Source organism: Muscardinus avellanarius (genome assembly GCF_963383645.1).
Source record: "Muscardinus avellanarius genome assembly, chromosome: 5".
Taxonomy (NCBI): domain Eukaryota; kingdom Metazoa; phylum Chordata; class Mammalia; order Rodentia; family Gliridae; genus Muscardinus; species Muscardinus avellanarius.
The window spans coordinates 97,600,186-97,624,942 of NC_137790.1; positions in this window are offsets into that span (position 1 = coordinate 97,600,186).

Below are 24,757 nucleotides of genomic sequence, written 5' to 3' on the forward strand. Positions count from 1 at the left end.
AAATAACAGATCATATGAACAATAACAGATCATATTACTTGAAATGGACATATCCTAACAAATTTAGTTTAGATTTCCAGGGGATGGGGACCTAAGGAAAGGAAAATAAATAGAGTGATATTTTGATGGAGGTCAAATAAATATCTGCTAGTGTCTAGTCTTTGCATTTACTCATGACTCCATGTCTTCTTCCAACCTTCGCTATTTGGGCAACTGAATGTCACCTCACAGGAATGGTGTCTTCTTGCTTCTTGCTGGTCTGCATGTTACCCTTAATATCAACTTAAGCCTCACCTTCTCTAAAACCTTCTATCTCACCCCAAATATTATTGTCTTCCTCCTCCAAACACTAGTATACTAAATGCCTTTAGTATCTCTGGTACTTAACTGGCTCTTGTCTTACATGGCTTCATATAAATTAGATTGATGATATATGCCTAGAGTAATGAGCACAAATATTAAGGACATCTGACCATCACCCACATTAAGATATGGAACATTTCCATCCCTGTAAAAGGTATCAGCTTGGATATGCATTATTTGTTCTTCAGCATGAATTGTAAAAGCTCTAGGGACAGGAGTCCTGCCTTATTCAGGATTGTAGCAGAAGACAGTTGACATACTCAAAGAGGTTTGAATGAAATAACTTAATGAAGGGCCAAGGGAAATGATAAAAGACCTTGAGACACCCAGAGACTGGCAGCAGTTGGATATCATTACTAGCCCTGATCAGAGTTTGAGCCCCACAGAAGATAAATGGGCCTCTAGCTGGAAGGGTAGCCTATAGCAGTCACTGTGTTAGCCCAGGCCAGGCAGGGAGAATTTGGAAATGCATACTCTGACATCTGTTCATTCAGTTCTTGGACCTCTTGCTGGTTCCCTGCCCTGGCCAAGCCTAACCCTGAGGCAGAGGGCAGAGGAATGCAGATGGGTTGTAGATAGAAGTAAGCCTCTCCAGGAATAAAGCAAGACAGAAAAAGTTGGAGAATGGATGTGGGGGTGTGAGGCACAAAAAGATAGCAACCAGCAAAGACCACATTATGCTTCTGTGTTCTCCATAGCACTCACCATATTGTTTTACCCAAAGGGAATGATTTTTTTTTTTGCCCATTACTTGAACTATTTATCAATATTTTGATAGACAATTCAGGAGTATTTTAATTCAGGCTTTGTTTAAAAATGGTGGTCTACAATAATACTATGGTCTGAATATTTGTACCCCCTACCCCCACCAGATTCATATGTTGAGATTTAATCCCAGTGTAGAGGCATTGGGAGCAGGAACATCTGGAAGGTGGTTAGGTCCTGAGGCTGCACAGAACCCTCCAGAATGGAATTAGTGCTCTTAGGAAAGAGAAGTGAGGGAGCTCATCTACCATATCCATGAGGTGAAGATGAAGTAAGTAGGTGCCATCTATGAGAAACAGACCCTCACCAATCTGTAATCATCTTGAACTTGGACTTCCCGGCCTGGAAGGAATAAATGTCTGTTGTTTATAAATTACCCAGGCTAAGCCGTGTGGTGACTCACGCTTGTAAATTCCAGTACTTGGGAGGTCTGAGACTAGCCTCAGCTACCTAGTGAGGTCCTGCACAACTTAGCGAGACTCTGTTTTTAAAATAAGCAATAAATATAGGGCTGGGGTGTAGATTGGAGGTAGAATGTCCCTGGGTTCAACCCCCAGTATCACAATAAATAAATAAATAAATAAATAAATAAACAAACAAACAAACAAACTACAAGGGCTGGGGTCTTTTGTTATAGCAGTATGAATAGACTAAGATAAATGAACTCTCCAGTTTATTTAGGGAAATGGAAACTGCTAATTATGAATTCAAACCTCTGTCTGGAGTCATCAGATTTGCAAAAGGAAAAAAGGGTGGAAGGATGACTCTTCTCCAAAGATGTAGGGCTTCAGAAATTCCTAACAATTTAGTTTCAGGACATCTTTTATGCTACCAGTGTTAAGATTATTCATATTTTCAAAAGTCATTAAACATCTGTTAATAAAATTAATGTACTCTCTTTAATGCAATTAAAGGAACCAGTGAAAATATTTTCTATATAGTATTTGGTGGGAAAATTTCATGACTTAGAACTCTTAGTGGTTTAGTAAGTAGTGCCTAAAAAATGTAGTATTCATAATAAGCATTGCCCCTGATTTGCTGTGGGTTTTTTGTGGGGAAGCATTTAACTTCTCTGGGGATCAACAAAATAAGGAATATAACATAGTTTAGTGAAAAATATTTCTTGTAGAATTTGTGTTGAACTTCAGAAGAAACTTTTCATTGACATTATATAATGCAAATGTTCTCGTGAGCATATCTTTAATTAGTATTTACTAGAGAACATTAATTTAAGTGATACCATTGTATCCAAAATATAAATTAAACTCTTGGCACACTTCAACATGTTTTGGAAACAGAGAGAATGGTGTGTTGGAAGCTCAATTTAGTTTCAAAGGAAAGCAGAGCAAATCAGAATCTGGGAAGATTGTACTACCCAGGAGTCCTGCCAAGCCAAGGTGAGGCTTTTGCAAATCCTGGGCTCTCTTACATCTTATTTTCTATTCACTTGTTCCAAGGAAACATAACTCGCCAAGAGGTTTGAAGATAATGGTTATTCCTATAACAGTAAATGCTGATTTTCAGGATGTCTCAACTGAGGCAATTGACTGAGAAAGAAGCCAGACAGCATCATTGCAGATGGCTCTGTGGAGGTAAAGTTACTACTACTACTACTACTACTACTACTACTACTACTACTACTACTACTGTAAAGTTCACGCCTGTGAACACGGGGCGCACTTTGGGATGTGTTGCCTTGTCTATGGCTGTCCTCATATAGCTTTCACTCAGAGCTTCTTAATTGTGTCCTGAATCCCAGTTTAACATTTTTCACATCATCTTAGCCCTTTTAAAAAGATTAGCTCATTGGCAGGGTAAGTTGACTCTCAGCCTCTAGAAACCTTTCAATCATATCTTTACCTGCTCTGTGCATCCTTGGTTCCCACTTTGAGTTCTATTCACCTTCATATTACAGTTCTATTCCTTTACTTTACTGGTCTGAAACTTTCTTGGTGAATACTTTTCTGGCTTTTGCCTTGGATGTAGCCCTCACGTTTGCCATTTTGTGCTATACACTTAGGAAAACATGTCTTATTTTACCTGGTCCCTCACAAGCAGATGAGCAAAGGTCAATCAAGTCAGTCTTTTTTTTCTTCCTTTCTTTCTTCTTTTCTTCCTGTGAAAGTTGTTCCCATAACATAATTTAGGAGAAAATTTTAAGTCCTGCTGATAGACATTGCAACTTCTGCTTTATTAGTGAATATGCCTTGGTGAGATTTGAGACCAAACTTTGAATGAGATTCACTGAGAAAGGGGGAGAAGAAGAGAAGGAGGGAGGAGGAGCGAGGGACAGATGAACAGATAACTTTTTATGAAGTACCAAATAGAGAAGTTTCCCTGAAACCCTGAACAGGTTTCTGAAATCTGATGGTTTCTGAAATCTGATGGTTCACTGCACAAAGATAAACACAATGAAATAGGAATCTGAGACCAAAGAATGCAAAAATTCTTAGAAAATATCATACATGAGATCATACATGCATTTAAACAGCTAATCTAAGAGGTCTGTGGCAGAACTGCTCTGTTAGGGCAAATAAACACTAAAGCTGACTCTATAGTTGATGGTAATTCCCAAATAGGCTGAACTCACAGGAATTGAAGATGAATTAATGTGAAGCTCCTCTCTCTTTTAAATCAAACCACAAAGATTCAAATTATACCAAGTGCAGAGGAAATGGTTTGTACACTTACTACTAATAAAGGAATTTTCCAGTGCTCAAAAGGAACAAGGATCTTTAACAAAAATACACTGCGAAGAAGAAATGATTGGGGTGAACAGAAATCAGTTATGCCTTCACTTGTACTTGACTAGTTTGGCCTCAGTAACATTATAATAATGATGGAAAGACTTATTTTCTGAGTCCTTTTCCCTTTGCATACTGAAATGTGATGAACAGTGACAACGGAAGAAAAGAATCTGAAGTTGGAGAGGAACACACATATCATTAGAGCAGAGAAGGGAAATTGAACAAGTTTCTATGGCATGATAATATCCACCTTGTTTGTTCTGTTTCTAAAATCACCAGGAAGCCTTCTGATCTGTAATTTGGTTTCCTGTGTAGCTCTACCTACCAGAAGGGAACGTGCAGACAGTTGGCCTAGCTCCTGGACCTGTCTCCAGCTCTAAATGGATTCTGGTATAGAAAACCCAACTCTGGGGTTGCTTTGCATGAATCTGGAATCAGAGACACTTCATCTGTGGACGAGCTTAAAAATTGGGCAGTGGAGTCTAGAAAAGGGCTTTTTGGGTGAAGTGTGTGTGTGTGTGTGTTCAGGAAGAAAACCCCACCCTTTTCTCTTGATTCTCAAAGGGTAACCTGAGGTGTATTTGGAAGCTGAGTTTGAGACAGTTCCTGGCCCTGGGTGGCTCTTCCCAGGCTCTCACACAGGAGTCTGCTCAAAGCCATCACTGATTGTCTTCTCATGTTTAGCTGAGGTAGATTGTACTCTTCCGAGATTCCAAAGGGCTTGACTTAGTCTTTTCAAGGAAGTAAATTATCCCATTGGCCTGCAGAAGTATCTTATGGAATTACCCCCCGCCCAGCCCAGTGATTCCACTAGTATGTAATGAGGAGTTACACAAAGGCTCTCCTCTGCATATATTAAAAATAAAAAAGAACCTCCAAGACTTGCAAAAGAGATGAAAAGAGTTTTTAGAATCAAGCAAATCCTGGCAAAGCAAGGCACTCCTTTTCATTCTACATCTTCTCTGTGAGGCATTATTTTGCTCTATTGCTTTAAAAATTAAGAATGACATAGGCATTTCTATTTGTGATTTTTATCTTCTTTATATCACAGCACAAGCAACTGTTCTTTTTGTTTCTAGAAAGTCATCATTCTGTACCAGACATGTATAGGATATGGTGCATTATTAGGTGCATTATTATCACACAACAGAGAATTCCTCAAGTAGAAATTTTAAGTGCTAATAGCAACAAAAGAACAATAAGATTTGGAAAAGAAAAAGAAAAAAATGCTTCACAAACTCTGGGCCCATGAGGACAAACAATAATTAATAGTATTGCTAGGTAGTTAGATTAGAGATGAGTAGGGCAGGGGAAGGAATGGGACAGATGACCCAGCCCACCCACAGGAGAAGAGGTAAGGACACTGCTGCCCAGCCCAGCTGCAACTGCCACCTTAGTCCCTTTTGGTCCCCTCAGGGTTTCACCTAAGCACCTGGGGAAAAGTTCTCACCCTGGCAGAAACAGCACAGGTGCACTAAGTCGTGGCTGGAAAAGAGATGGTCTCCTCCCCCAAATGCATATATAGTAGGGGGAAGGTTTCCAGAGTGAATAAATCGGAACTGGGTGCTATTTTCCACTTCTGGAAACAACAGTTTCAGACCCTTTTTCTGGAATGCAACCTCTTTATCATGGCCTTCTCTTAACTGTACCCCACTTCCTTTAATAAAACTCTCAGAGTTCTATTTGTGCTTTCCACTTGAAAAATGTCTCTTGGGAAACAAAAACTGAAAAAGAGAGATAGCTGCCCTTTAATATTTATTTATAGGAGACAATTTTTGCCTGGTAACAGAAAGGGATCATTGCCCTGTAACAATAGTTTGTATAAATACTTGAGGCTGACAAACAGAAATTATAAAATGAGAAGGTTAAGAAATATCACTCGATTGCACTGAGATCTATTTAGCTGAGAGGAGAGGAGCCACCAGCACAGAGAAGCCAGCAATGGAGGAATGTTTTAGAGTCAAAGAGCGAGCCCAATTCAGGGCTCATGGCACAGCAGGGCCACATTGTACACATTTGTGACCCACTGGCTTTTTTAAGCTAAAAGATCAAGACATTTTACACAAGAAATACAGACATTTCCAGCTTTAAAAAAGATCTCAGGCAGCAATTAAAAATATTTATCTTTCTTTGGAAGTAATTCAAAGTCTGAGTAGTTATATAAATTTCTGAATGGGTACATTTATAAAATAAATGAATGAAAAAAATGTCCACATAAATTTAACAAATCTAAGAATTTGGTAATTCTTATAATGACATGATAATCTTTTATTGTAGGAGTTTATGAGGTAGGTGTTCATAGACTTCAGCCTTATCTAATTCAAGTTTCTTAGAACAGTAGAAGGTGCCAGGAGGAGTACAGAATGCTGTGCAATGAGTCACGTAGATCCTTTCCTTCTTTCTTTAATTCCTCCTGTGGGACTGGGTTATTTTCCCCATATTGTGTCTTCAGACTTAGATTGTACTTCCCCTTTGAGGGAGTGTGAAAAAATACTGAGGAATAATTAGTCTTTTGAAGTCAAATGCAAACAGTTCCAGCTTAAAATAGCAGAGCTCACCTTAAGCCTAACTTGGCAGCCTGCCAGATAAGGGCAAGAAGGCTGCACTTTAACCAAAAAGATAAGTATTCTTTATGCAGACCATGGAAAGAACAGTTGGGAAGAGAATTTTTATTGATCCTTTGTTATTTCCTTTATTCTTCCCCTCCTCTATCCTTTCCAACAAACACATTTAAAATTTACTGGCAGACTTTTTCTGGGAACCTGTTGGGATACAACCTTTTCCTTCTCCGGTGTTCCCTTCCATAATTTGGAAGCCTCCTAATGGGGCTACCAGCTGCATCTTGATATCACTTTACCTCTGCTGAAATCCAGTGATGGCATTAGTTATACAAGGATTCCCAAAGAAAAGCAAATAATGAAATGCTCTGAGTCGAACTTCACTGGAGATTGGCTGCAAGCAGCTTGATCCTCCTGGGGTTATATTATAAATCTGGTTTTAAGGGATAAAGACACTAAGATTTGCATACTGCTCTATGTTAATGCTGGCAGTGCCTACAGGAGTTATAAAGGGTAGCTGTAATTGCACATAATTTCTATTGCTGAACTAAGTGAGAAGGAAATTCAGGTATACAGCAGATTTAGGTATATTATCAGTAATACCAGCAATAATCCTTCAAGATAGTACAGGCAACTAGTGGGGCTACCCTTGCATAAGTATTGAAAATAATCTTTGTGCCAGTCATAGTGTTGTACACTTAAAATTCCAGTACTTGGGAGGCTGAAACAGGTTGATCGCAGGTTCAAGGCCCCATGTGGTAATTTATTAAGACCCTCTTGGAAAATAAAAAATAAAAAAGAACTGAGAGTATAGTTCAGAGGCAGGATGCCTTTGGGTTCATCCCTAGTAAAACACACACAAACATACACAAACACACATCTTTGTGAGAGTTGGGGGCCAAAAAGTACAAGACGAACAATTTATCACTTGGATAGACACAACAAACTTTTTTTTTTTAACATGCTGAAGTAGAGTAAAGCAGAGGTGTAAATTGGAAGTCTAAGCAACAAATCCATCTTGACCTGACAATATCTTTTAACAGTTTTTTAAATCAGTATTAACATGAAATTTAGGAATTATGATGTAAATCCAGTTTTTCACCTTCTCTTAATTGGAAATTGGGTGTGATGGTGCACACTTGTAATCCTAGTATTTGGGAGGCTGAGACAGGAGGATCACAGTTCAAAGCCAGCCTTGGCAATTTAGTGAGGCTCTCAGGAACATAGTGAAACCCTGTCAAAAAATAAATAAAATCGAGCTTGGGGGGTGTGTGTAGCTTAGAGGTAGAATGCTTCTGGGATTAATCCCTAGTACCATAAAAAAAAAATAAACATCTGGAGATCTGGCAAGTGTATCTCCAAATGAAAGTGATTGGCTAGATCTGGGTAATAGATGCCCTCCTTAGATGAAGCAAGTACTAAATTGATAAGTATCACCCTCCTGCCTCTGGGGTCTATCTGGCCTAGCCAGGCTTTTGAGTTTATAGTTTCTGGAGCAAAAGTACTGAATGTCCTCTACCTATGTGTAGATTCTATTATAGTATTTTGCAGCCAAAAGATTTTTGTAGTTCTCTGTTGTCAACACAATGAAGTCCAAACATTACCAGAGTCTTGGCCAGAGGCCTGACTCTGGGGATACAACATATAAGGTTCGGCCACTTACCCCAAGAACCAAACAGAAAAGGTAATAGTGAAAAGCACAAATGAAACTTTAAAATAAATTTTTTACTAGTGCATTATATTCATACATCATATTGGGGTAATAAACTGGTATGTACATACATGTACACACCACTGATTTAACCCCTACCCAATTTCTAACCCATTCCCTTCACATTCCTCCCTCCCTTGCTTGGCTTAGTGGTTGATTTTGATATGTTTAAGTACATTGTGTGTTTTAGAGATTCTCATTCCTCCCACTCCTTTCTCCTTCTTTAAGTTGTCTTGTTTGCTCCTCTATAGGATTTCCTTTTTCATCTAGAATTCCTCCTATGACCCATTTCTCCCTATCTCTCACATATTAGAAAAAGCATCTGATTTCTTATTTTTTGTGACTGACTAATCTCACTTAGCATAATGTCCTCCAGTTCCATTAATTTCCCTGAAAATGATATAATTGAGTTTTTTTGATGGCTGAGTAAAATTCCATTGTGTACATATCCCACAGTTTTGTAATTATTCTTCTATTGATGGACATCTTGGCTGGTTCCATAGTTTGGCTATGGTGAATTGTGCAGCTATGAACATAGATACACATGCATTTGTTTGGTAGTTTGGTTTCTTTTCTTTTGGGTAGATACTCAACAGTGGTATTGCTGGATCAAATGGTAGATTTGTTCCCATTCTTCTGAGGATTCTCCATACTGTTTTCCAAAGTGGTTGCACTAATTTGCAATCCCACCAACAATGTTTTAGAGTTCCCATTTTTCCATATCCTTGCCAGCATCTGTTGTTGTTTGTGTTTTGAATGATTGCCATTCTAGTGAAAGTAAGGTGAAATCTCAGGGTAGTTTTGAATTGCATCTCTCTGATTGCCAGTGATGTTGAGCATTTTTTCATGCATTTATTGGCCATTTGAATTTTTCCTTCGTGGAGTGTCTTTTTAGTTCACTTGCCCATTTTGTTATTGGATGCTTTGTTTTCTTAGTGTTGAGTTTCTTGAGTTCTCTGTATATTCTAGACATTAGTTCTCTATTGGAGGTATAGGTGGCAAAAATCTTCTCCCATTCTGTTGGCTCTTGACTGAGGTTCTTGATAGTTTCCTTTGCTGAACAGAAGCTCTTCAGTTTCATGCAATCCCATGTATTGATTTGCCTTTTAATTTGTTGTGCCTTTGGGGTCTTGTTGAGAAAGTGTTTATCTGTGCCTATGTGTTGCAGTGTTGGACCTATGCCCTCTTCAAGGAGCTTCAAGGTCTCTGTTTTGATTTCCAAGTGTTTGATCCATCTTGAGTTGACTTTTGTACAGGGTGAAAAAGTGGGATTAATTTCTAATTTTTTGCATATGGTTAACCAGGTTTGCCAACACCATTTGTTGAAGAGGCTATCTTTTTTCCAGTGTATGTTTTTGGCCCCTTTGTCAAAAATCAATTGGCTGAAAATGTGAGGACTTGTTTCTGGGTCTTCTATTCTGCTCTATTGGTCTATGTATTTGTTTGTGTGCCAGTACCATGCTTTTTTAAATTATTATAATGGCTTTGTAGTATAAAGTCAGGTATTGTGATTCCTCCTGCATGGTTTTTGTTGCTGAAAACTACTTTGGCTATTCTGGGCCTTTTGTTATTCCAAGTAATTTTAAGGACTGATTTTTCTATGTCTCTGAGGAATGATCTTAGTAGTTTAATGGGCATTGCATTGAATCTATAGATCACTTTTGGGAGGATGGCCTTTTTAGTGATATTTATTCTGGCAATCCATGAACATGAAAGATCTTTCCATCTTCTAAGATCTTCTTCTATTTCTTTTTTAAATGTTTTATAATTTTTACCTCCTTGGTTAAGTTTATTCCTAAGTATTTTTTTTTTGTGTGTGTGTGTGTGTGAGAGATCCTGAGTAGAAGTGTTTTCTGAATTTCTTATTCAGTGGATTTATGGTTGGTGTACAGAAAAACTTCTGATTTTTAAAGATTGATTTTGTATCCAGATACTTTGCTGAATTTGTTGATCAGTTCTATAATCCTTTTGGTTGATATTGTTGGGTTTTCTAAATATAGTATCATGTCATCTGCAAAAAGTATAAGTTTGGGTTCTTCTTTTCCTATTTGTACTCATTTGATTTCCTTTTCTTGTTTATTACTCTGCCTAGAGTCTCTCTAGTATTATATTGAAGAGAAGTGTTGATAATGGACATCCTTGTCTCGTTCCTGTTTTTAGGGGTAATTCTTGAAGTTTTTCCGCATTTAATATGATGTTGGCAGTGGGCTTATTGTAGATTGTCTTTATGATGTTGAGGTATGTTCCTTCTATTCCAATTATCTGCAGTGTTTTTATCATAAATGGATGTTGGGTTTTATCAAATGATTTTTCAGCATCTATTGAAATGATCATGTGATTTTTGTCTTTGATTTTGTTTATATTGTGAATTACATGGATTGATTTTCGTATATTGAACCAGCCTTGCATCCCTGGGATGAACCCTATCTGGTCATGGTGTATGATTTTCTTTATGTGGTTTTGAATTCGTGTTGCTAGTATTTTGTTTAATAGTTTTGCATCCAAGTTCATCAGAGATATAGGCCTGTAGTTTTCCTTCCTTGAACTGTTTTTATTTGGTTTGGGTATTAGTGTGATGTTGGCTTCATAGAATGTATTTGGGAAAGTCCCATTTTTTTTTTTATTTCACGCAATAGTTTGAGGAGTATTCGAGTTAGCTCTTCTATAATGGTTTTATAGAATTCACTTGGGAAACCATCTGGTCCTGGGCTTTTCTTTGATGGTAAGCTGTTTATTGCTGTTTCAATCTCTTTGATTGTTATTGGTTGGTTTAAGTGTTCTATATCTTCTTGACTCAGTTTAGGAAGGTTGTATTTATCTAGGAAATTGTCAGTTTCCTCCAGATTTTCCATTTTGTTGGAGTATAGTTTTTCAAAGTAGTTTCTGATAATCCTCTGGATTTCTATGCTGCCAGTAGTAATGTCTCCTTTTTCATCCCTTATCTTCATAATTTGGGTTGATTCTCTCTTTTTTTTAGTTAGGTTGGCTAGTGGTTTATCAATCTTGTTATTTTTTTTCAAGAAACCAGCTTTTTGTTTTGTTGATTTTCTGTATTTTTATATTCTCTATTTCATTAATTTCTGCTCAAATTTTAATAATTTCCTGTCTTCTACTGGCTGTGGGGTTCAATTGTTCCTGCTTTTCAAGATCTTTGAGGTTTGTCATTAGGTTATTTATTTGAAGATTTTCCGGTTTTCTTATGTGAGCACTCAGTGCTATAAATTTTCCTCTTAATACTGCCTTCAAAGTGTCCCCGAGGTTTTGATATGTTGTATATTTATTTTCATTTGTTTTAGAAATTTCTTGATTTCCACTCTTTCATCTTCTATGACCCATTATTCATTCAGAAGTGTGGTGTTCAGTCTCCACATGTTTATGTTGTTTCTCTGGGTCCTCTTATAGTTGATTTCTAGTTTCATTCCATTATGGTCTGAAATGACACAGGGAAGTATGTAACATTTTTTAAATTTGATAGTGCTCATTTTGTGTCCCAGGATGTGATCTATTTTGGAGAAGGTTCCATGAGCAGCTGAGAAAAATGTAAACTCCACTGTTGTTGGGTGAAATATTCTATATGTGTCCAATAGGTCCATTTGATTAATGGTGTTCTTTAGTTCTGAGTCATCTTTATTGACCTTTTGTCTGGAAGATTGGCCTAATGTTGTGAGAGGTGTGTTGAAGTCTCCCAGTATTATTGTATTAGAATTTATGTGTGACTTCATGTCACAAAGAGTTTGATTTATGGAAGTAGGTGCACCTATGTTTGGGGCATAGATATTGATTATTGTTATTTCCTCTTTATGGATTATTCCTTTTACCAGTAAAATATGACCTTCTTTGTCTCTTCTAATAAGTTTGGATTTGAAGTCTAACTTGTCTGATATCATAGTGTCTACTCCTGCTTGCCTTGGTGTTCCATTAGCATGATTACCCTGCTCCAGCCCTTTACCTTGAGTTTTTTCCTATCTTTACTTGTAAGGTGTGTTCTTGTTAGCAGCAAATAGATGGATTCTGGTTTTTAATCCATTTTTCCACTTTATGTCTTTTTATTGGGGACTTGAGGCCATTTACATTCAGTCTGATTATTGAGAGATAATTTTTAATTCCTGACATGTTATGATTTTATTTCTATTTGAGGTACTGTTTATTCTTCTTTGTTTAGTTGTCTGCTGAATGGGAAATCTTATTTCTTTGGTTCTGGCATGTATTACCTATTTCTTCTTTGTAGTTAATCTCCTTGAGTATTTTCTCTAGTTCTGTTTTTAAAGACATAAATTCATTCAGTTTCTGTTTGTCATGGAAGCTTCTTATTTCCCCATCTAATTTGATAGATAGTTTTTCTGGGTAGGAAATTTTTGGCTGGAAGTTGTTTTCTTTCAGAGTTTGGAATATGTTACTCCAAGCCCTTCTGGCTTTTATGACTTGGTTTGGGAAGTCTGGAGTGATTCTAATTGGTTTGCCTCTGAATGTCACTTGGCCCTTTGTTTTTGTTGCCTTTAAGATTCTCTCCTTGGCTTCCACATTGGTCATTTTGACAATTATGTGGTGTGGGGAACCTCTTCTCTGATCCTGCCTAAAGGGAGTTCTATAAGTTTCCTGGACCTGTGTATCGACCCCTTTCTGTATGTTTGTTTGGAAAATGTTCTGCTATTACTTCCTTGAAGAGATTATTGATCCCTTTGGTTTCACTTTCTTTTCCCTCCTCTATTCCAATTATTCTTATGTTAGCTCTCTTAAAATGGGCCCATATTTCTTCAATGTCAAATTTCTGCTGTCGGAATTTTTTTTCTAAATTATAAACTATGCGCTCATTTTTGGAATGATCATCTCCTAGGAGTGAGATTTTATTCTCCATGTGGTCTAATCAATTGTTTATACTTTGATTTGAGGCCTTTACTTCAATGATTGCATCCTTTATCTCTTTTAGACTCTCTCTGAATTCCTTTTGAAGGTCCTGTATTATTTCTACAGTTATTTTCCTGATTTGATATTCTAGAGATATCTGAATTTCTGTGTTATCAGGTTCTGATGTTGTGGGGTTGTGGGCATTCATTGATCCATTGTTATTCCTCTTTCCCATGATTTTGGAAGTTTGTGCCTTCTCTGGGCTCTTCCTTGGGTCACTACAATTTCACTTAGGGTGCTCTAGATCTTGAGTCTGTGGTAATCTCACCACTACTCCTTTACTGGGTTGTATCACAAAGTCTCAGACCCAGGGAGTTAATCGAGGCTGTGTGAGACCATGGGGGTTCCAGACTAGGTGTTTTCCCAAGGGGAGCTGTGACTAGGGTGTGGTATCGCTGCCAGCACTACTCCTTCACTGGGTTTGACTGCAAAATCTCAGACCCAGGGAAATTATCAAAGCTGTGCAAGTCCTTGGGTGTGCAGTACTTGGATTTCTCCTTGAGAGCTGCAATTTGACTCACGGTTGTTGACTGTGCTGATCTGGAGCTGTCGCGGACTCAGTTAACTCGCTGCTGCTATCGCTGGCAATATGGCACTGCTGCCACACCCTCAGCCATGAGGCTGGTGTATTTCTTTTCTCGTTTTGAGCTCTGCTCTCAGTCCCTGGAGGGCATGCTGAGCCTTGCCCTGGGAGCTTTAGACACTCCTTGTGCTGAAAAAACTGCTGAATTACACCCGGTTGTTTGGCAGCTACTCAACTCAGCTCCCTGTCCATCCCTACTTTCTGGAGCCTGGTGGGTTGTTTAGTGTGCTGATATGGAGCCATCCTGTGAATTCTCCACTGCTGATGGCAGTATGACACTGCTGCTGCACCCTCAGCTGTGAGGCCGGCATATCTCCTCTCTGGTTTTGAGCTCTGTTCTGAGTCCCCCTCCTCTCTGGAGCCTGGTGCTGCAAGGAAAGATGGCGCAGGCGTGGCTCAGCTGCCAGATGTGGGCTGGTTTCTTTTTTGGTGTCTGGTTGTTCTTCTAGCCTTCTTTTTTTCTGTCTCTTGTATTTACAGTTTTTATTTCTCTGCTGATGGTGTTTTCTGGCTATGAAAAGCACTGATTTTGTGGTAATAGAAATTGAATGTTAGCAGGACTCTTAAACGCTGCTTTTCTTGGTTGCCATCTTCCCAGAAGTCCACAAATGAAACTTTAATCAATGTAGCTACTTTGGAAAGTCAAGAGGACTCATCCCATGTCCTTGGCTCAGTCTTGGAGGTCTGACATGACTTTGAGGTTTTGTAGAAAGGAGAATGAGGGCCAGGACTGAGGGTTGGAATACCTGGTTTTGCACAGCTGCTAAAGCAGGTGATCTTGATCAGGTATATGGTCTCAGGATCACAATCCTGAGCATGATCTCAGGATTGGTCAGGCAGGGCCTTTTTTAGATAAGAAAGTTACTGTTGCCTGGAGGGCAGCTTCAACTCATCACAAGATGTTTATGGATCTACCTGTTCTAGGAATCTAGGGCAACTGACAACAAAGAAGACAGATACAAAATGGAGGCAAAGATGTCAAGTCTTTAATCCTGTTTTACCCACCCACAGGACATTTGTAGGCAAAAATTAACAGTCTAAGTCCTTGTTACACAGCTTTTCAGCTTGGAATAAAATTTCTACCCTTTCATTATGGCTCATTAATGCTGCACTCTCTTTCCACACTGCATATAGCAACTCACTCCCCTAACTTTGTCTTCTTAGTCTTCATTTGTTTCCTGAACAATCTCCTTGTCATCGTTGTCATGGTCCTCCTCCTCCTCCTCCTCCTCCTCCTCCTCCTCCTGCTATTCTTCTTCTTCTTCTTCTTCTTCTTCTTCTTCTTCTTCTTCTTCTTCTTCTTCTTCTTCTTCTTCTTCTTCTTCTTCTTTTTGCGGGTCTGGGGATAGAACCCAGGGGCATTCAACCTTTGAGCTAAACCTCCTGCCCTATTTTTTTATTCTTTATTTTGAAACAGGGTCTTACTAAGTTGCAAAGGGCCTTACTAAGTATCTGAGGCTGTCCGCGAACCACGATTCTCCAGTCTCAGACTACCAAATGCTGGGATTACAAGTGTGTACCAACATGCCCAGCTCCTTAACTTCTTCTTTTGAGATGATGCTCCCAGCTTTTCTTCTCCTACTTTCCTTCTACATATTTTGCTGTGGAAGTCCTACCTATCTGTAATACCTAGTTCAAGCATGATCAATCAAACAGAGTGCTTCTTAATTTCTTTATAAACAAGGGTCAATTTACTTCCTCATCTTCCTTTTTCCTTTTTAAAATTTCTAATCTATTTACAGCATACAAAACACAAATTGTAATTTCTTATTATTAGAATCAGCAGGCATACATTTTGCTTTGTCAATTGCTGAAAGAGCTTCTAAATGCTCACTCTCCATTGCTGAACTTATTTCACATGGAGCAGTAATGAGCACTGGACCTTGGACCACATTTTGAGTAGCTTGTCTCAGCTGCTCTCAGCTGAGCTAATCTTCTTGTTGCCTGTATGCACACAGAATTGTGTCTATATCTTTACCACAGCAGATTGTATTAGAGCTCAGATTTCTCCTTCTACTTCATTTTAAACTTTAAGGGCATCAAAGCTCTGTGGAGCTAGCTGTCTTCCTCATCTTGGCTCCTCTGGGCCTATATGCAAATGAAAAAGGCCCAGTCAAAGTTGAATTTTCAACACTTGCCAGCAGGTATTAAAGTAGGAAGATTCAGAGTTGGATAGCCATAGACTCAGCTTTCAAGAACTTTACAGTAATATTGAAGAGGGCACTGACATTAAAAGGTAAACTTTGGTCTGGGTGTGATGGTTCATGCTTTTAATCCCAGCATTTGGGAGCCTGAGACAAAAGGATCCGAGTTCTCAGACATCCTCAGCTATTTAGTGAGGCCCATTGCAACTCAGTGAGATCCTGTTTCAAAAGTAAATAATAAAAAATAGAGTCAGGGGTGTTGCTGGGAGGTAGGATGTCCCTGGGTTCCCTCCCCAGTAGCGTGCACATGAGCACACACACATACACACACACACACACACACACACACACACACACACACACACACAAGGATAAACTTTGGTACATTAAAATTTTAGAGTTTGAGTGGACAGATATTCATGAATTAGGCACCTCTAAACTGGAAGTGGCTCAGGCTCCACAAGAGGTGGTTAAAAGGAAAGCTTTTAATTAAAAGCTTTAAAGTTTGAGACATTTTATTTGAATTATCTTGGTAGGAAGTTCAAGACAAAATAGCCAATGCTCAGATGACCACCTGCGATTCAATAAGCTTACATTTCTTTTGTTTTTAAAGAAGCTGCTTAAGGGAAATGAATCTGTTTGGTTTCCCTTTCCTAATGGGTGTTAGAGCTGTCTTGATCTAATTGTGAGCCATCTCTCATTTAATTATACACACTAAACTGCATAAAGCTCTAGTAAATACTATACAGTAAATAAATGCTAAGGTATTTATTTACAGTAAATACATCTTATAAAAATGTTAGAGGTGAATGTATAAAAATGTTAGAGGTGAATGTATAAAAATGTTAGAGGTGAATGTATAAAAATGTAGGGTGCTCAGGGAAAGCTGGGCCAATTTCTAATTCTAAGCTAGAACACACAAGACCATCATTGCAGGTGGCAACTCCAAGTGGGTGTCTCATGGTCAAGATGCACTGAACCTCAGTTTGTCCTTTATAATTTCAATTTCAATTTAGTTAGTGAAGCTCCTTAATTAGATGACAGTGTAATTCTAAAACAGAAGTGCCGATGCTGGAACAATACTATATATATATATATATATATATATATATATATATATATATATGTATATATATATGTATATATATGTATATATACGTATATATATGTATATATATATGTATATATATGTATATATATATGTATATATATGTATATATATATGTATATATATCGTAGAAAAAAATTAGAATTCATGTTTTCTTTAAATCTCTTCCTATCATTAGATAAAAATCTAACTTTAACCTTCTTTATAATATCTCTATATGACATGAATGACAACCCACATCCAGCTTAGCACCCATTTACGTTAACTATTATTGACTAATCAACTATATAAAAAATGTTCAAGGCATTAAACACATTCCTGGAAGTTTGTGATACTGATTTGACTGGTTCTTTCTTTGGCCTTTTCTGTGACATTTCTCCTTTATTCTACTGCCAAAGAGAGAAGGCTTGTTGGAATATAGGCCTCAAGCCCACTTTCAGGCTCTGTACAAAACTATCCAACCAAGAGTCTTTTATTTTGTCCCTTATTTGACCCCCTTTCAGATAGAGTGAGCCCATTTCCTTAGAACAACTGGGCAGGGAGAGGTGGCTGCAGCTGTGTTTGGATTTGGACACCTCCTTTCTCTCCCTTGGCTCTGGCCCAGGAGCAGGGCCCACTCTTTCACAGTCACACAAACCACTTCATTATCATATTTTTGAGGGTATTGCCAGCAGTAAGGGCAAACTAGTCAGTAGGCTGGAAAGTTAGAAATGTGTGTGTGTTTATTTTGCCCTCCCTTCCCCTGGAGCTTTTGGATCTGGTGTAGAAAGGGAATAGCAGGACACAGCTGCCCTGTGTTCAGAGTGGCAGTGGGGAGGGTTGAATTTCAGAAGAAGAGGTATTTGTGCAGCATTTGATAACCATAATGAAAAGACCATTAGAAACTCATTGATCAAACGGTCATTGAAGATGTCAGTTACAACTTAGATATTTAGATATTTTTGAAAAAGGAGCCAAAATGGACACAAATATACTAAGCACTTGTCATTTATGATTAGCACTGAAGCTGAATTACATAGTGCAAAAGAAAATCAAATTGATTCTCTCCCTATAAATATGCTTAGTAAAAATTATAAATAAGTTGTTATTTTCAATGCATAAAGCTATATCTTAGACTCAATGAATATTCATTTTTAACTCATGAAGCATGATTGTAACTCATTTTATAAAAGAGGTCACCATACCCTGGGATGTATAAATAATACCATCTGCTTTAAACCAGGTATATGTTTTATGTTATAATTACCTGAACCAACAATAGTAAAGACTTATAATTTCATGGTTCACATGTTGTGGTATCACACTATTTTATTTTGCATTTAGAAATAGTATCTGCTGTTATTCCCTACAGATGAGGAACAGAGGCACAGGTTAGTGGTATCTCAGACTTGATTTGATTATAACAATGACTTGTAAATTTTGATAAGATAGTGTGAGAATACACTGGAAAACCTGAAAGATCTTTCCTGAAGAAGTAATTTCTGACTAAAGCTGTGAAAATTGAGTATTGTTTGTTAGACAAAGGAGGGAGAACAATACTGTATATCACTACTGTCACTAAAAATTCTTTTGGTTACCTTTCCAATGTGAGTATCTAAAAATTACCTCCAAAGTATGTGCCATATTTTTTATATTGTCAATTGTGACAAACTTTGGATCTGAAGATATATCTGAAGGTTGAAAAATGTGAAGTATTATTCGGATCCATGTTTAGTAAATAAAACAAGTCATTTTTATCAATATTAACAAAGCTTAAAATAATACTAATTTTGCATCTGATTTGTACTAAATATAAATCAGTTCTAAGGCTAATTTCAAAAAATCTTAATGATGATTTTGAGCCAGGTTTTTAATGATAAGTCAAAATAATAGAAACATGCATGTAGAAACACACATGAGGAAACAGCTTCATTTTTAAAAAAATATAGTTGAGACTTATTGGTTTCTGATGCTTCTGAGAGTTGGTGTGTGTGGCTCTGCTGTCTTACTCTGTATTAAGGGTGGCTGTGTATTCTCCTCTTGGCTGTGAGATCCCTGCAGGAAGCAGTCCTGTGTCCTCAGAAATCAGGCACAGTGCCATCCGGGTAGTAACTTCTCAGTATATTCTTATTTAAATGAATTGCATTACATAAATAGATTTTTATCTTTCCATAAATTGAAATAGTGGAATGGTGATAAGTAGATGATTTCTCATTCTAAGCACCCTTCGCAGGCAAAGTGAGAATGTGCTTATTTATGTGGCTAAATAATTCAGATTCTTGTTCCCATTTTGGTCTTGATTAGTGGATTCCTCTACTACACTACTAGGTTTTGTCTGTTACTTGCAAAGTTAATTTATGGAGAAGGTAACCCTAAGACAATTCAGATGAAAAAAAAAGTTAGACCATCTAAAATAAACTGAGATTATACAGGATGAATAGATTATGTCCAACTTGATTTTCCAATGTGGAGAAAAATGTATGTGTTGTTGTGTAATCAGTTTTGGCTTAAGGGTATAAGTGCCCTTAAATGTGACATAAACTGGAAATGAGAAAAGAAAGAGCATTGCAGATAACAAAGCGCAACATAAAGCCCCATGATCCTATAGGACATGCTCCACTTTGTTAAAATCTCACATGCCCTTCAAGGAGCAGCTCTTATTTAGCCTCCTTCCTGAAATCAGCCCTGGACTCTTGATGCTAATTAACATTTTCCTTCCCTAGACACCCAGAGAAGCTTATCTTAGCTTTCCTAAGGGATATAATATTTTCCATCTTCTTGACATTTATTGGTGTGTCTCCTTCTCTGCCCACTACTACATATTCTGCCATAGGACAGCAGGGTTCATGCACATTCATCTTTGTCTTTTTGTTTGTTTGTGGTATCGTGGATTGAACCCAGGGTCATTCTACTTCAGAGCTATACTCCAGCCCTATTTTATTCTTTATTTTGAAACAGGGCCTGACGAGTTTTGGAGGCTGGCCACTAACAGGTGATGCAAACACTTGGGAGATGTTTCAGCCTCCCAAGTACTGAGATTACAAGTATGTGCCACAACTCTCAAGCAGTGTCACCTGGCTCTCTTTACATGTCTGTTTCTTTAACATGGTATCTAGCATACAACCTTCTTTCTATGTGTTCCTAATGGGTGATTATTGAAAAATGAATGGTAGAGCCATGGCAAAGCTAAAGGGAAATAAACAATTCCTTCATAAGATATGAGAGACAGGCAGATCCTTGCTTTATGAACACAATACCATGAGGTCTAGAGAGAAATGAAGTGTCAGTTTATTTTCGTCATGTTTGTTTTTTTTCTTTTTTCCTGAGTCAAGGCATCTAATTCACTATGCTATTTCTTTAGGCACAGATGGGAACTCATCATGCGGAAGAGTCTCTGAAGGAAATAATTTTTGTTTAAACTTTGCCTTAGAAACTTCAAGGGAATTCAGAAAAGGATTTCTTTAATGATCTGGCCACATTCTATTGCTGATTGCCAAGCTGAAAAATGTTTGGCAGAACTTTTGGCTTCTGAGGTCTTGGAAGCCTTCCAGGTAATCTGCCTCAGAATTCAGAAATATAAATAAATGAGTTCCAGTTCAAACTTTTTTGGATTCTGAGCTGTCAGGCCTTCATATTCCCTCCTTCCTGAATGTTCTGAAATACCAGCCAAGTAGAAAGAAGATAATTAATCGACATTTTCAGAGGTTATTAATGGCCATGGCTTGGAAGAACAAAATGAGCGGGAATGGTTTAAAACTTCATGTTTCTTAATAGTAACTGACTTATGGCTGGTGGCATTTATTTTCCAGGATGTATTTTCCCCATCCTAATTTGGGAGAAGAAGATGAGGGTGTTCTTTGTTGCTTTGATTGTGTCAGAAGGAAAATTCTGAATGTTCCTTTGTTAAACATTACACTCTTAGCTTTGTTTTAGTTTCTTGTCTGTTAGCCAAGAATTTGTAAGTCATTCAGCATTCTCTCAAGGCACACTAGCCCACTGAATATGATTATAAAGCAAAGTTTAACATGCATTGAAGAGGCATGGCTGGGTGCTTCAGCAGTCCAGAGAACCACACCCATTAAGACCCAGGGTTATTTGGCTGAATAATAGCACTTTAGTCATCCCCATAAATCTCAGAGTCAGTTTATGGTGAGTTCTGTGGGAAACACAAATTTATTATTAAAGAAAATAAAAAGAAAGCCTGTAATCTTACCCCTAAAAATTCCCACCCCTCTCTCTTTTTCTCTCACTCTCTCCCTCTCATGTGTGCGCCCATGCTCAGGTATGAATGTGGTCACTGTATGGCTTTGTGGTTACAACTCCACTGTGAATGTTCTGGGTGGCTGGAGTGACCTCAAAAGTATCCCAAAGGCAGAGTCCAGGTGGGAGGCTCAGTGGCTCTTAATTTTGAGAAATCCCTCTAAGCATAATACTAACTTTTCTTTTTAACAATTCCTGTGCATTTATAATAGAAATATAATCCCAGGATAAAATGTCCATTAAAATAATGTAATATTAACTTCAAACTTTTTCTTCAAAGTTTCAGATACTGTAAGGTTTATTTCTCCTTTATGTTGGTTTGGGCAAAGAAGAGCAGTGCTTCTCAAAAAAAAAAAAAAAAGGATGTAAATAACCTTTTTCACTTTCATAAAATTTTGAATTATATTTATTACTTAAAAAACACATTCTTGTCCATTTAGGAGGTTTTGATAGGAAAGTGCATGTTTCTAGTGTTTTGTATGGTCTTTGCCCTTTTATAGTGACAGTGAGTGTTTTCTCACTTAGGAGCTCTTTTCACAGGCTTTTGGGAACCGAGCAGCACAGTACATGGGCCATACACCCTACCTGGGCATGGTTTGGGGAAGAAGTGGACCTAGAGATGGCCCCATCCTTCACTCTGTTGCAGACACTTAACTCTTTTTGATGTCTTGGAATAGAGTAGGCCCTGAGAAATCCAAAGAGATTTTTATTGTTTTTGTTGTTGTTATTCAAAGACGTACAATTCTCTCTTCCCTTCTTCCCTCCACCAGGTGCCTAGTTCCTATTTATGGCTCTCCAAAGTCCTCCAGTGTGTCACTCTTCTGTAAACTTGTAACTCTTCTTTTACTATCCTACCACCAGACCCCAGTTACTTTCCTAGTATGAACTTAGCATCAGATGATGATGTTGTTGTTATCTATATTAGCTTTTTTCTTTTGTCATTGTGCCTAAAATACTTGACTAAGACAACTTAGAGAAAGAAAGGCTTATTTGGCTCATGGTTTCAGAGATTCAGTCCATGGTCAGTTGGCTCCAAGATGGAAACATCCTGGCTGCAGCATGTGACAGAGGATGGCCGCTCAACTCATGGTAGCTGGAAGCAGAGGAAGCAATTGGGAACAGATATGGTGTCTTGCCTCTTCCCGCCTTGCCCCAGCCATGAACCTTGCTTCATTCCCAACACACAAGCTTTTCTGGAGGATGTTTCACATCCAAACCACAACAGCATCAAACCAGGAATAACTAATATTTACCACAATCTTTTTTGGGTCACACCATTTTGCTAAACCTGGTAGTTGACTTGTCTATTTAACTACTCTAACTTTATTGACACTGTGAGGGTTGTGGTGGCATAAGTGACATAATGTGTATAAAGTTGCTAGCAGGGGAAGATGGCGACCGAGAAAAGCGGGGCTTAAGAGCCCAATAACAACCAATCTCCATTACCACAAAATCAGTGTCTTTCATAGCCAGAAAACACCATCACCAGAGAAACAAAAAAATCACCAGGCTCCAGAGAGAAAGCAGACTGAGAACAGAGCTCAGAGTCACAGAGGAGATACACCGGCCTCATGCCCGAGGACACGGCAGCAGCGCCATACTGCCGACGGCAGCGGCGAATTCACCGGATGGCTACAGCAAGCCATGGTGAGCCGATGCGGAACAGCCAGGCAGGATTTTTCAGCACTGGGAGCAAAGAAAGCTCCCAGTGGCTGAGCTCAGCACACGCTGCAGGCACTCAGAGTGGAACTCAAAACCAAGAAGAAATATGCCAGCCTCACAGCCGAGGGCATAGCAGCGGCGCCATATTGCCATGGACGGCAGCAGCAGCGAATTCACTGAGTCCAGTACAGCTACATCTGCGAACTCAAGAACAGTGAGTCAAATTGCGGGCCCCAGAGGAGAAATCCCAGTACTGTACTCCCTGGGACTTGAACCAGTGGGGAGTGGTGGTGGCAGAGATATCACACCATAGGAGAACGTGCAACCTGGCACCCCCCACGGTCTAAAGCAGCCTCTATCGACTCTCTGGGTTGGAGACTCTGTGATACAACTCAGTAAAGGAGTAGTGGGGTCTGAGATACTACAGACTCGAGATCCAGAGCACCTGAAGCAAAGTCATAGTGACCCAAGGGAAGAACCCAGAGAAGGCACAAACTTCCGAAATCATGGGAAAGAGGAATAATACTGGAGCAATGAATGCCCACAACCCCAAAAAATCAGAACCCAATAAAACAGAAAATCAGAGATTTCTAGAAGATCAAATCAGGAAAATAACTGTAGAAATAATAGAGGTGCTTCGAAAAGAACTCAGAGAGAGCCAAAAAGAGATAAAGGATGCAATTAATGAAGTAAAGGCCTCAATTTAAAGCACAAACAACCGATAAGACCACATGGAGAACAGAATCTCGGTCTTAGAAGATGATCATTCCAAAAATGAACGCATAGTTTCTAATCTAGGAAAAAATATCCGACAGCAGGAATCTGATATTGAAGAAATATGGGCCCATTTTAAGAGAGCTAACATAAGAATAATTGGAATAGAGGAGGGAAAATAAAGTGAAACCAAAGGGATCAACAATCTCTTCAAGGAAGTAATAGCAGAAAATTTTCCAGACATAGAGCAAGGGGTCGATACACAGGTCCAGGAAACTTATAGAACTCCCTTTAGACAGGATCAGAGAAGAGGTTCCCCACACCACATAATTGTCAAAATGACCAATGTGGAAGCCAAGCAGAGAATCTTAAAGGCAACAAAAACAAAGGACCAAGTGACATTAAGAGGCAAACCAATTAGAATCACTCCAGACTTCCCAAACCAAGTCATGAGAGCCAGAAGGGCTTGGAGTAACATATTCCAAACTCTGAAAGAGAACAAACTTCCAGCCAAAAATTTCCTACCCGGCAAAACTTTCTATCAAATTAGATGGAGAAATAAGAAGCTTCCATGACAAACAGAAACTGAAGGAATTTATGTCTTCAAAACCAGCACTAGAGAAAATACTCAAAGAGATTAACTACAAAGAAGAAATAGGTAACACACACCAGAACCAGAGAAACAAGATTTTTCATCCAACAGACAACTAAGATTGGTTATCTGTGGAGATTCATTACTTTTGTTAGTCTTTTACCTATCTCTAAATGGTATTGTTTGCCTTTATTGTTGTTAATTTTTAGGATTTCTAGTTGGAATATTAATATACCTTCAGATATAGCATTTGGAAATATTTTATCCCATTCTATTAGTAACTGTTAACTCTGTTTACATTGTCTTTGGATATACAATATTTTTTTTTATTTTTTAGGGAGTTTGTATACTCCTCTGTTGCCTGTGCCATTGAAATCATATCCAAGAAATCACTGCCAATTTCAATGTTGTGAGGTTTTATGACCCAGATTTTCTCCTAAAAGTTTATAGTCTTAAGATTTATATTTAGGTCTTTTATCTATTTTGAGTTAATATTTGTATATGGGATTAGATAAGGGTCCAAATTTATTCTTTTCCATGTAATTATTATTTTTCAACAATATTTAGTTAAAAGATTATTATTTCCACCACCAAATGTTCGTGGAAACCTTGTCAAAAATAACTTGACAATATAGGGAAGAATTTAGCTCTAGGCTTTTATTTAAC